Genomic DNA, 8,889 nt, shown 5'->3' on the forward strand with positions numbered 1-8,889 from the left:
TTATGTCTTTCTTAAGGTCCTGTATCATCATCATGATAAGTGATTTTATATCTAAATCTTGCATTTCCGGTGTAATGGTGTGTCCAGGACTTGCTCTGATCCTGGGTGTGTCAGAGTGCCTGGGAGTAGAGATTCCTCTGCTTGTTGTGGGACTGGCTGTGGAGCTTGCACCCCCAGTCTACTGTGGACCCCAGCCCAGACAGACCGGAAGGAACCCAAGTCACTGGGCTGGTGGAGTTCCTCTTGAAAAGCTTTCTTGAAGCTTGTGAATATAAGAAAACATCAACCAAAATTCCAATAATCTTTCAGGAAATGAAATAAGGTAGAAAGAGTTCAGGATGGCTAATGGGTAAAATGATACTGGTTTATTAAAGTGCAGGGGAAAAGCAAATTGTAAGGTTTCTTACCTTAGGTTGCAGGGGGTGAAATTAGGACGTGTCTAACAAAAATGGCTTTGTGTAGCAATGCTGGGTGGTATAGAGGAGGATGAGGACCAAAAACTTAACTGGGGTGAGAACTGACAAAGCAGGAATGTGGGAGTTCAGAGAGTACAAATCTGAACTCACTCTGCTGGGACAGGTTTATCTGGTTGAAGAGAGTTGCTGCTTTTGCTTTTGTTGTTGTTAATGTTACGAGGGCCTGCGGCAGTAGCTCCGTTGGTCATGCTTTCCTTTCATGCACAAAAGCTTCCTTCAGTCCCAGCACTGTATAAAGAGAGTGGTGGTGCCCATCTGAGTCCAGCATCAGGAGGTAGAGGCAAGAAGACTAGAAGTTCAATGTTGTCCTTGATTATATAGTGAGTTGGAGGCCAGCCTGGGATATGTGAGACCAAATTAAAACCAAACCAAACCAAACCAACCAAACAAAAACCCTCATCCCAACAAAAACAATAACAAAACTTCAGCTATGAGCAATTCTAAATATCAAAAAAGAACATATAATACTGTACTAACAGCCACTTATACCCAATCATATTATTAGAGGTTAAAACTTCATATATTTCCTTCAGATATGGTTTTTAAAAATAGTTAAAATCACATGTTCTATCTGATCGCTCTCCTCTCTTTTCCCTTAATGAAGATTTGAGTTATTATCATATCTGTTTAACTAGGTCAATAAGTACAAACTTAGAATGTCATTTGAAACGAAGTGAATCCCTTAACATTGCTCATTAGCAAGTAAGAGATATAAAGAAAGGCAAAAGGAATTGGAACAACCTTTGAGGACAATGACTAATGCCTGTATGATTTGCTGCAACATTAATGGGTCTGATTTCAGAGCAGGCATTAAAATGCTTTGATATTCACTTGGCTTAAAAGGTTAAGGGCAGAAAAACAAAAGCATTCTTTTGTGGAGGAGTTGAACTTGAAGGCAAAGGGAGTGCTTGTCTAGCAGGAGTTAGAAGAGATAATTGTTCATTAGGGAGTGTGGAATCTGCTGTGAGTGAGCACAGGCCTTCGTTAGGCAGTTTGCTGCTTTCTGCCTATAATGGCCATTAAATTTCGCTTTGCTCAATTAGAATGAATTCTGGTTTTTGCTCTAAAGGTTTTTTCCTAGGTTTCTCACCCCTTACCCCTTTGGATTTTCAGAGTTAATGTAAGATTGTTATAAACTGAGAGATCACGCCCACATCTTCTTATGTTGAAGTCCTAACTTCTGAGTGATGGTGTTGGGGTGTGGAATCTTTGGGGTGATTAGGTCATGAGGGTGTGTCATTCATGAATGGTCTTAATGGCCCTGTAAGATGAGATTCTCCTCCTCCTTCCCACCCCTACAGTCTACTATGTGAGGACACAATAAGGCATTTATATACCTGGAAGCAAGCCCTCAGTAGACCTTACCTTGTAGGGATCTTGACCTCAGCTATCCTAGGCCCTAAATGTAAAACAAATTCCTCCCGTTTAAACCTTCAAGTCTATGGCAATTTATTATAGCAGACCAAGCTGACTAGAACAACCCTTAAGATAGAGTATAAATTACTTCTCATGTAAAATGTTCTAAATGTACAATTTTTTTAGAAAATATATTGTACACAGAAACAAATGACTTATTGAAACATAGGGAATTGATATAAAATGCCTAGGATATATTTATAGTGATTAACATGCATTGTGCTTTCAAAATAAGCATCTCTCAAAACTTGAATTTGGATGTCAATACTATTACTATTTATCATGTTTGTGTTCATTGTGTGTGTAGCAACTTACTTTACTTGATGGTCATAGCACTTTGACAGATACAGGTTTTGTGCATGTAGGTGTCAATGTTACCTTTAGATTGAACTATGACATTTACCCAGTCAAAGTCACATGCTTCAGAGGTGCCTTCTGGAGAACCTGTTACTTAAAATTTTTCTACAAGTAGTTCAGTGGTTGGGTCTTTGTGTAACACATATGAAGTTTCTTGGTTGACTCCAGTTTGTAAAAGTAGCCAAACCTCCCCAACTACCAAGAAAAACAAACATCTCTAACAACAAGTGAAATAACCTTATCAAAGAGTGATTCGAGAAAGGAAGTAGATATGTAACTTTGGATGATTATTTGGTTGGAGTGGGTTCTAAAAGCAGTTATTTTATTATGTAACAGGACTGCAGAATTCATTCAGTTGGAACCATACATGAACAGAGAAACTTCTTTGTAATTGCTTCTTGATACTCTGAAGAGGAAAGGGGTGTGTGTAGAAAGTCTTACTTTCCTGGTACTCATGCCCACTAGTGAAACATTCCACTTCTGGTGGAATGGCGATCCTGTCTTACTGGGTGAGGGCATGGGAGCTGTGGAGTATGCTTGCACCACCGGAAGACCTCAAGTGCCTTTTAACAATTGGTTGGTAAAGAGGGCAGAAGAGATTTACTAAGTGTGTTGAAAGTCTCATTAGAGATAATCTGTAGGTCAAGTTTGTATGGGTTGCTATCGTTGGATGGGACACGCTGCAGGTTGGGGACTTTTCTTGAGATTCAGTTGGTCATGGAAATTACCTGTGAAGGTGCAGGAAGTAGAATCTGATTGGTTCACCTAGTGTTGTTCAGCATTGTTCACACAAGGAAGGAGGAAAGTGTCAACCCTTCTCCAGGTGTAAATTATTCAACTTTCAGAATATCAAATTGCATGTAATTTCTAATTAGCTAAATGAGGGTTAGGGGGAACTTCTCGTTCCTCTAAGACAGAGAGTCTTCCTTTAGTAGGGAAAATAGCCATGTCTTGGAGAATTGGGTCTTATCGCCACCTAAAGTTAAAATGAGGATTCCATTTGGAAAAAAAGCACACAACTACAAAGAAAGGCATGGGTTTTGAAAGGTAGAACATGATACTGTTCACCCTGCACACAATTCTATTGTCAAGGCATTTATTCAACTGTTTTGATGTGTGAGTCATAGTGCTGAGTATGGGTGATATAAAGATGAACAGACTTTCAATGTTCCTCTATCCTGTAAGAGCCATTGGGACAAGTTGCTTAAAACAGGAATAAGCAAGGATCTGAGGAGGTAATCTAAGACTGGCAGGAACTGAAATTCTAAAAAGGCATGTATGCATTTTCAGTTTGAACTTTAACCTGCAGAGTTTAGTGGCTTTTGGGGATGGAGGATGGAAGACTGGCAATGCCAGAGTGTGGACATCCATCACAGTAATTTGGATGAGAAATGACAGGGACTTGGGACTCAGGCTGAGGACCAGTATGGACATAGTCTCAGCTTATTGACTCTGTGGAACATTGTTTCATTAAGCTAAACTATTTCCTTATTGTATATATGTGTGTGTACATTTGTGTGCATGTGAATGGGCATTCATGTGTCCCAATGGGTATGGGAAGGTCCGAGGATAACTTGTAGCAGTCAGTTCTTTCCTTCCACTACATGAGTTATGGTAATCTAACTCACAGAGACTGTCTGAGACATCTTGTCAACCCAAGTATTAGTTTTTTGGGGAGGGGAATGATGGTTTTTTGTTTTAGACATCTTACATTTGAGGTTCTATGAAACATCTTAAGATGTTTACAATAAAGCAAACTGTGTCTGAGGTTCAAGAGAGATATTTGGTTGGTCAAATTGCTGGATGGTCAATCATGTGCAGATTTTAGAGCCACAAATATGAGCAAGAGTGTTTAGGGTAAGTGTGTCAGAGAAGAGGGCAGGCAAATGTGAACCAGGGAATCCAAACAACTGAATAGAGACAGGGTGCCAGAGGTTGGAGGGGAAAGGAAAGGAAGAAGGGAAGGAGAGAGGAAGAGGGGGGGAAGGGAGGAAGAACATAGCATACTAGGGAAGAAGAGGAGTATGTGATTCCAAAGAGTTAGAAATCTCCTCATACCCGAGTGACCAAGCTTGAAAAAGCCATGGATCTAGCCATCACAGGCCATGAGAATAAAAGTAGTTTCATTATGATGATAAAAGCCCTATGAGTTAACAGTATGTGGCATATTGAGGGCTGAATGGGAAATGAGGGAAATAAAGCTCCCAGATGTCCCACTTTACTTTAAGGGGGGTTAGTCTGAGTGTGCTGAAGGCGCTAGGAACCTGTTTTGAAAGACCGTTTTTTGGGGATGTGATGTTTGGGAGGGCTCAGACACTTCCCTGGTGATTGCTGGACTAAAACTTTTTAAAGCTTCGGTCTTCCTTTTGGGTGTTGATATAAGAGTGTTTTAAAACTGGCTGTGCCTTTGAAAAGTCTAAATCTGCCTAGGAAAGCCTCCAGAAACACCAAGACAAAGGACCACTGGAGGAATAATCCCCGCTGCTGCTGTACACAGACCGAGGCTGCGTTTCTGAGATGATGAGGTTTGAGATAATGGCAAAGAGAGTGAAGTGTCTATCAGCTTCCTTGTGCCTGCAAGATACCCGAACAACCTGCCCTCCAGCAAGAGTGTTTCCCTTCTGAAATCCTGTCAAATAAATTCAGAGAGACATGAAAAGAACGGAAATAGATCTCACAACACGCACTGATAGAGCTCCTATTTTGTAGTCAGTATGCAATGAATTTCAACAGTGTATCTGATCTCTACGGCATGTACCTTGTTCCAAAGGACTTGTGAATATATAGCTTTATAGCCATGGCAGGGAACTTGAGAGGACATCGAACAAAAACAAGACTACAGATACTGTGTGTGTGTAAGAATGAATCCTCTCCATAATGACATTCAAGGAAAATGGCACACTTGTAGGCATCTCCACATTCAATCTTACTGATGACAAGAAACGCAGCCTAGATTTAGCATTTCATTTGGAGTATCACAGCCCTAGCTAGCTCTGAATGGGTAGATTTTTTTTCCCAGATCTGAAGTTTCTCAGCTTCTGAAGTGATTGGTATTCCTCTCCCATCTAGCAGCTGTTGGATGGTTTTTATTTAACAAGCAGAGAGTTTCAGTGAAGTGTGGTCCTGGATGTATTTTAAAAACACACATTTCAGCCCTTCCCTTCTTCACTTGAAGTAGCAGATAAAAATTGCAAAGCGAAAGTGACAAGATAGCATTGTGACTCTGACTCACAAAGGCACACGGAACCTACAGATGCCCCCACATGCCGGAAACAGAGCGAACACGGCAACTGTCGCACCCAACATCCAAAAATGAAATAGATCTTGTCCAAACCTTGAGTCATTGTAGTGCTCATGGGGACTGGCTATTCTGGGCAATGCAACTTTCTACTTTTCATAATTTTTTGAAAGTGACTTTTTATTAGGTGTATTAGTTGTACACCAAGCATAATGGGATTCACAATGACAGTTTTCATGTATCTCATGTAAGCTAGTTGAACATAGTACTCCTTTTGTTAGAATCATTGTTGCCAAAGTTTAGAAATATTGCAACTATTTCATCAACTTAGTGGGAGGCAGAGATGCAGGACTGCTGCTCTTGCTCATTATCTTCAGTAGACTTAAGATTTATCTGTTATATGGTTATTCTGTTCACACCCATGAGTCCAGTGCTCTGTCCAGCTCCTATGCATTCTTTTGTTTTATTCTCAGTATATTATCTAATTCTTGGGTATCAAGTGGGTTCAGTACTGCAACTACTTACCTGATACAGAATTCCAAATAAACACTTCTAATCTAGTAGGATAAGAGATGTGTTCTGCTGTAAAGCAAAGATTCCTGGGATTGAATCCTGGCTCTACTGCTTCTTGGCCATACGACCTTGCATTAGAAATAAAAGCAGAGACACTAATATTATCTCCATTGTGAAATGTTTGGATCAGGGTCTAGCATAGAGTTTGCTCCAGCCGATATAAGCTGGACATCTCTATAAATTGTTAGATAAAGAGGGCAACTGCAACCCACATCCCTGTGAGAGGATGGAGTTTCCTTCAGAGAGCAATGGTCCATCACAGAGACAGTGAAGAGCCATGTCACTTGAGTTTGGTGCTGCCTGGCCTTTTATGTTTGCTCTTGATTGAGATTCTATGTTCTATTTTGGGAAGAAGAAGAAAGAAGCATAAAATAATCCTGATATAGGTTGGCTGTTGTTATTTGCCCCTCTATAGTTTGAGCGTTTAGAAAACAATTTCTGGTTCCTAAATTATAGTAAATTAAGGGTTTCAATGGATTAATAAAGGTGTTCTATAATCTGCCTCTATAGAAGACAGGGAGTAATTACATGAGCAAGAAAACATAAAGCAAACCAAAACATAAAGAGAAAAGGCAATTTATTGGTGCTTTCTTCATGCTTATGTGTTGGGCTTGATATATGCAGAGAATAGCAATCAGATTGGCTTCTCCTCTTCCGGGGGTAGGCAGTGACTGGAGGATTCTTTTGATCATTTTATTCATTTTGTGTTAAAAACTATATAGCTCTTCTAATTTATAGACTTATTGTGAATGTCAAGGAAATGTCACCCAAATCATTGGAATACAGTGAAATCCATCCATTGTATTTAAGTAACAGGTTGCCCTGGGCTCCAAGGGGAGTGAGCTTAAATGGACCTGGGATTTTGACTGTTCAACTGCAGTACTTTAAAGACACAGAACAATCAAGGTGAATTTCTTAAAGGAAGAGGCTCTAAGGACAGACAGGTAACCATGAAGTATTTCTCGATAAGCCATTAAGTGGCAGATTGGCACACATTACATTTCAGAGTGTGATTTGTTTGGTTCAATGTGAATCACTTTTCCCCTTTAAATTGAAGTCCAAATCCTATAATGTAGATACTTAAATGAACCCTCTGGGTCACTTAGGCATCTATTTCAGCATTCCTGGGAGGAATTCAACAGTCTGTTATAAGAATTGAGCTTTATGTTTCTGTCAATGCTTAAGGAAAAATTTGATTATCCTTCTGATTTTTCCAAGTCCTTTAACTAAATTGGATTACATTCTGACTTACCCTTTACTTTCCATTGTTGTGATAGTGTTTTACTTGCAAACTTTAGAGTCTAAACTGATGATGAGACAAAAGCTGATGATTCTGGAGAAGCAGCATAGAAGCCCATGTGGGTCAACATTCTATCCTGACTTGACCTCTTGCTGTGACATTGCTTCGGTTTCTTTGTGTGTGTCCTGGGACTGCTAACAATGACCTGGCCTGGGTTTTGGTAGAATGAGGTGGAAGAGTGCATGTGTAATGGCTCCCAAGAAGGTTCTAGATAAACGTACTCCTCTGCCCATCCCATCAGTTTTGGAATCATTTCTCACTTGTGGAAGTAACACAGGAACCAAGAATGTGTTCTACATCCTATATCTTTCATAGAGAGAATCTTAGACAGTGTCTCTCAAAGTTCAAGCAGAGAATCAATAGTAGAATTTCCACAAGGAATTTACCTCATCTAATGTGAAGGTTGGCTGGGAAAGTCTGAGATCCACAGAGTCTGACGGGGGGAAGGTCAGGGGTTAAAGCTACTCTCTACGTGTAAACTTTATTCTTTCTAATATTCTTGGTTCTGCAGCTAAGGACTTCTAAGTGAATGAACCCAGCTGACTTAGAATATCTAGGGTAGTCTCCTTTCTACAGCACCCAGTATTCCCAGGCGGTCTCCTATCCAAGTACTAACCAGGCCCAATCCTGCTTAGCTTCTGAGATCAGACGAGATCGGGCGTGTTCAGGGTGGTATGGCCATAGGCGAAATACCTATATTTTTAAGTATTTGACTTACCAATGGGGAATGGAGATTGTAGTCCAGTAAAAATGACACATCAAGAAAAATATTAAGCCATTCTTTTGACCTTCCTGTCTTTTTCTTTTCTTTTTTTTCTTCACGGAAACACATTATCTACAATTAATAGCTACGAGGGGAGGGAGGGGCGTAGGCTTTCTTTAGGGGTGTGGTCCTGGTAGGTTGAACACGTTCTGGTAGATGGCTGTACACATTTTACCTATAGGCAACGCTAATTAGGCTCAGTGGCTTTGCCACAAAAAAATAATGAATGTGAAGGTGGAAGGGGAATGTGTATATGGGGGGGGGAATCTGGGAGAAGTTGGACGTGAATGTGATCAAAATATATTGTATGTCTGTGCAAAATTATCAAAGAATAGTGTATTGAAAGACAATTATGTTTAAAACATTGTGTGTGTGTGTGTGTGTGTGTGTGTGTGCACATATGTGCTGGACATGGAAACCAGGACTTTGTGCCTGTGAGGTGAGCCCTCAGAAGTTCTTGTTAGTAGAGTATAATATAAGGTTAAGTTTTTCTGAAACTGTAGAAAAGGAAGAAGGAAAACTCTACTTTCATAACACACATTTCACAAAGCATGAAGAGTCACCAAAATTCAAATGTTTTATTTTTTGCTTACTATCAGAAATAATCTCATTAACATTTTAAGTAAATTTTTGTTTGACTTGAAAGTCAAGTGACCTCTTTAAGGCAGGACTCTGGGTGCTGCTCTTTCTCAGCCCTACCTTTTTTTTTTTATTTTAGATATTTTCTTTATTTACATGCGAATTTCTCCATTCCCAGTTTCCCCTC

The 8,889-nt window shown here is 39.9% G+C and overlaps 1 pseudogene; it reads right to left on the reverse strand.

Moving 5' to 3' along the window:
* Positions 1–7,927: 7,927 nt before the first annotated feature.
* LOC116081242 lies at positions 7,928–8,046 on the reverse strand (annotated as a pseudogene).
* Between the last annotated feature and the right edge of the window lie 843 nt (positions 8,047–8,889).

This window comes from Mastomys coucha, unplaced genomic scaffold, assembly GCF_008632895.1.
Source record: "Mastomys coucha isolate ucsf_1 unplaced genomic scaffold, UCSF_Mcou_1 pScaffold6, whole genome shotgun sequence".
NCBI classification, from domain to species: domain Eukaryota; kingdom Metazoa; phylum Chordata; class Mammalia; order Rodentia; family Muridae; genus Mastomys; species Mastomys coucha.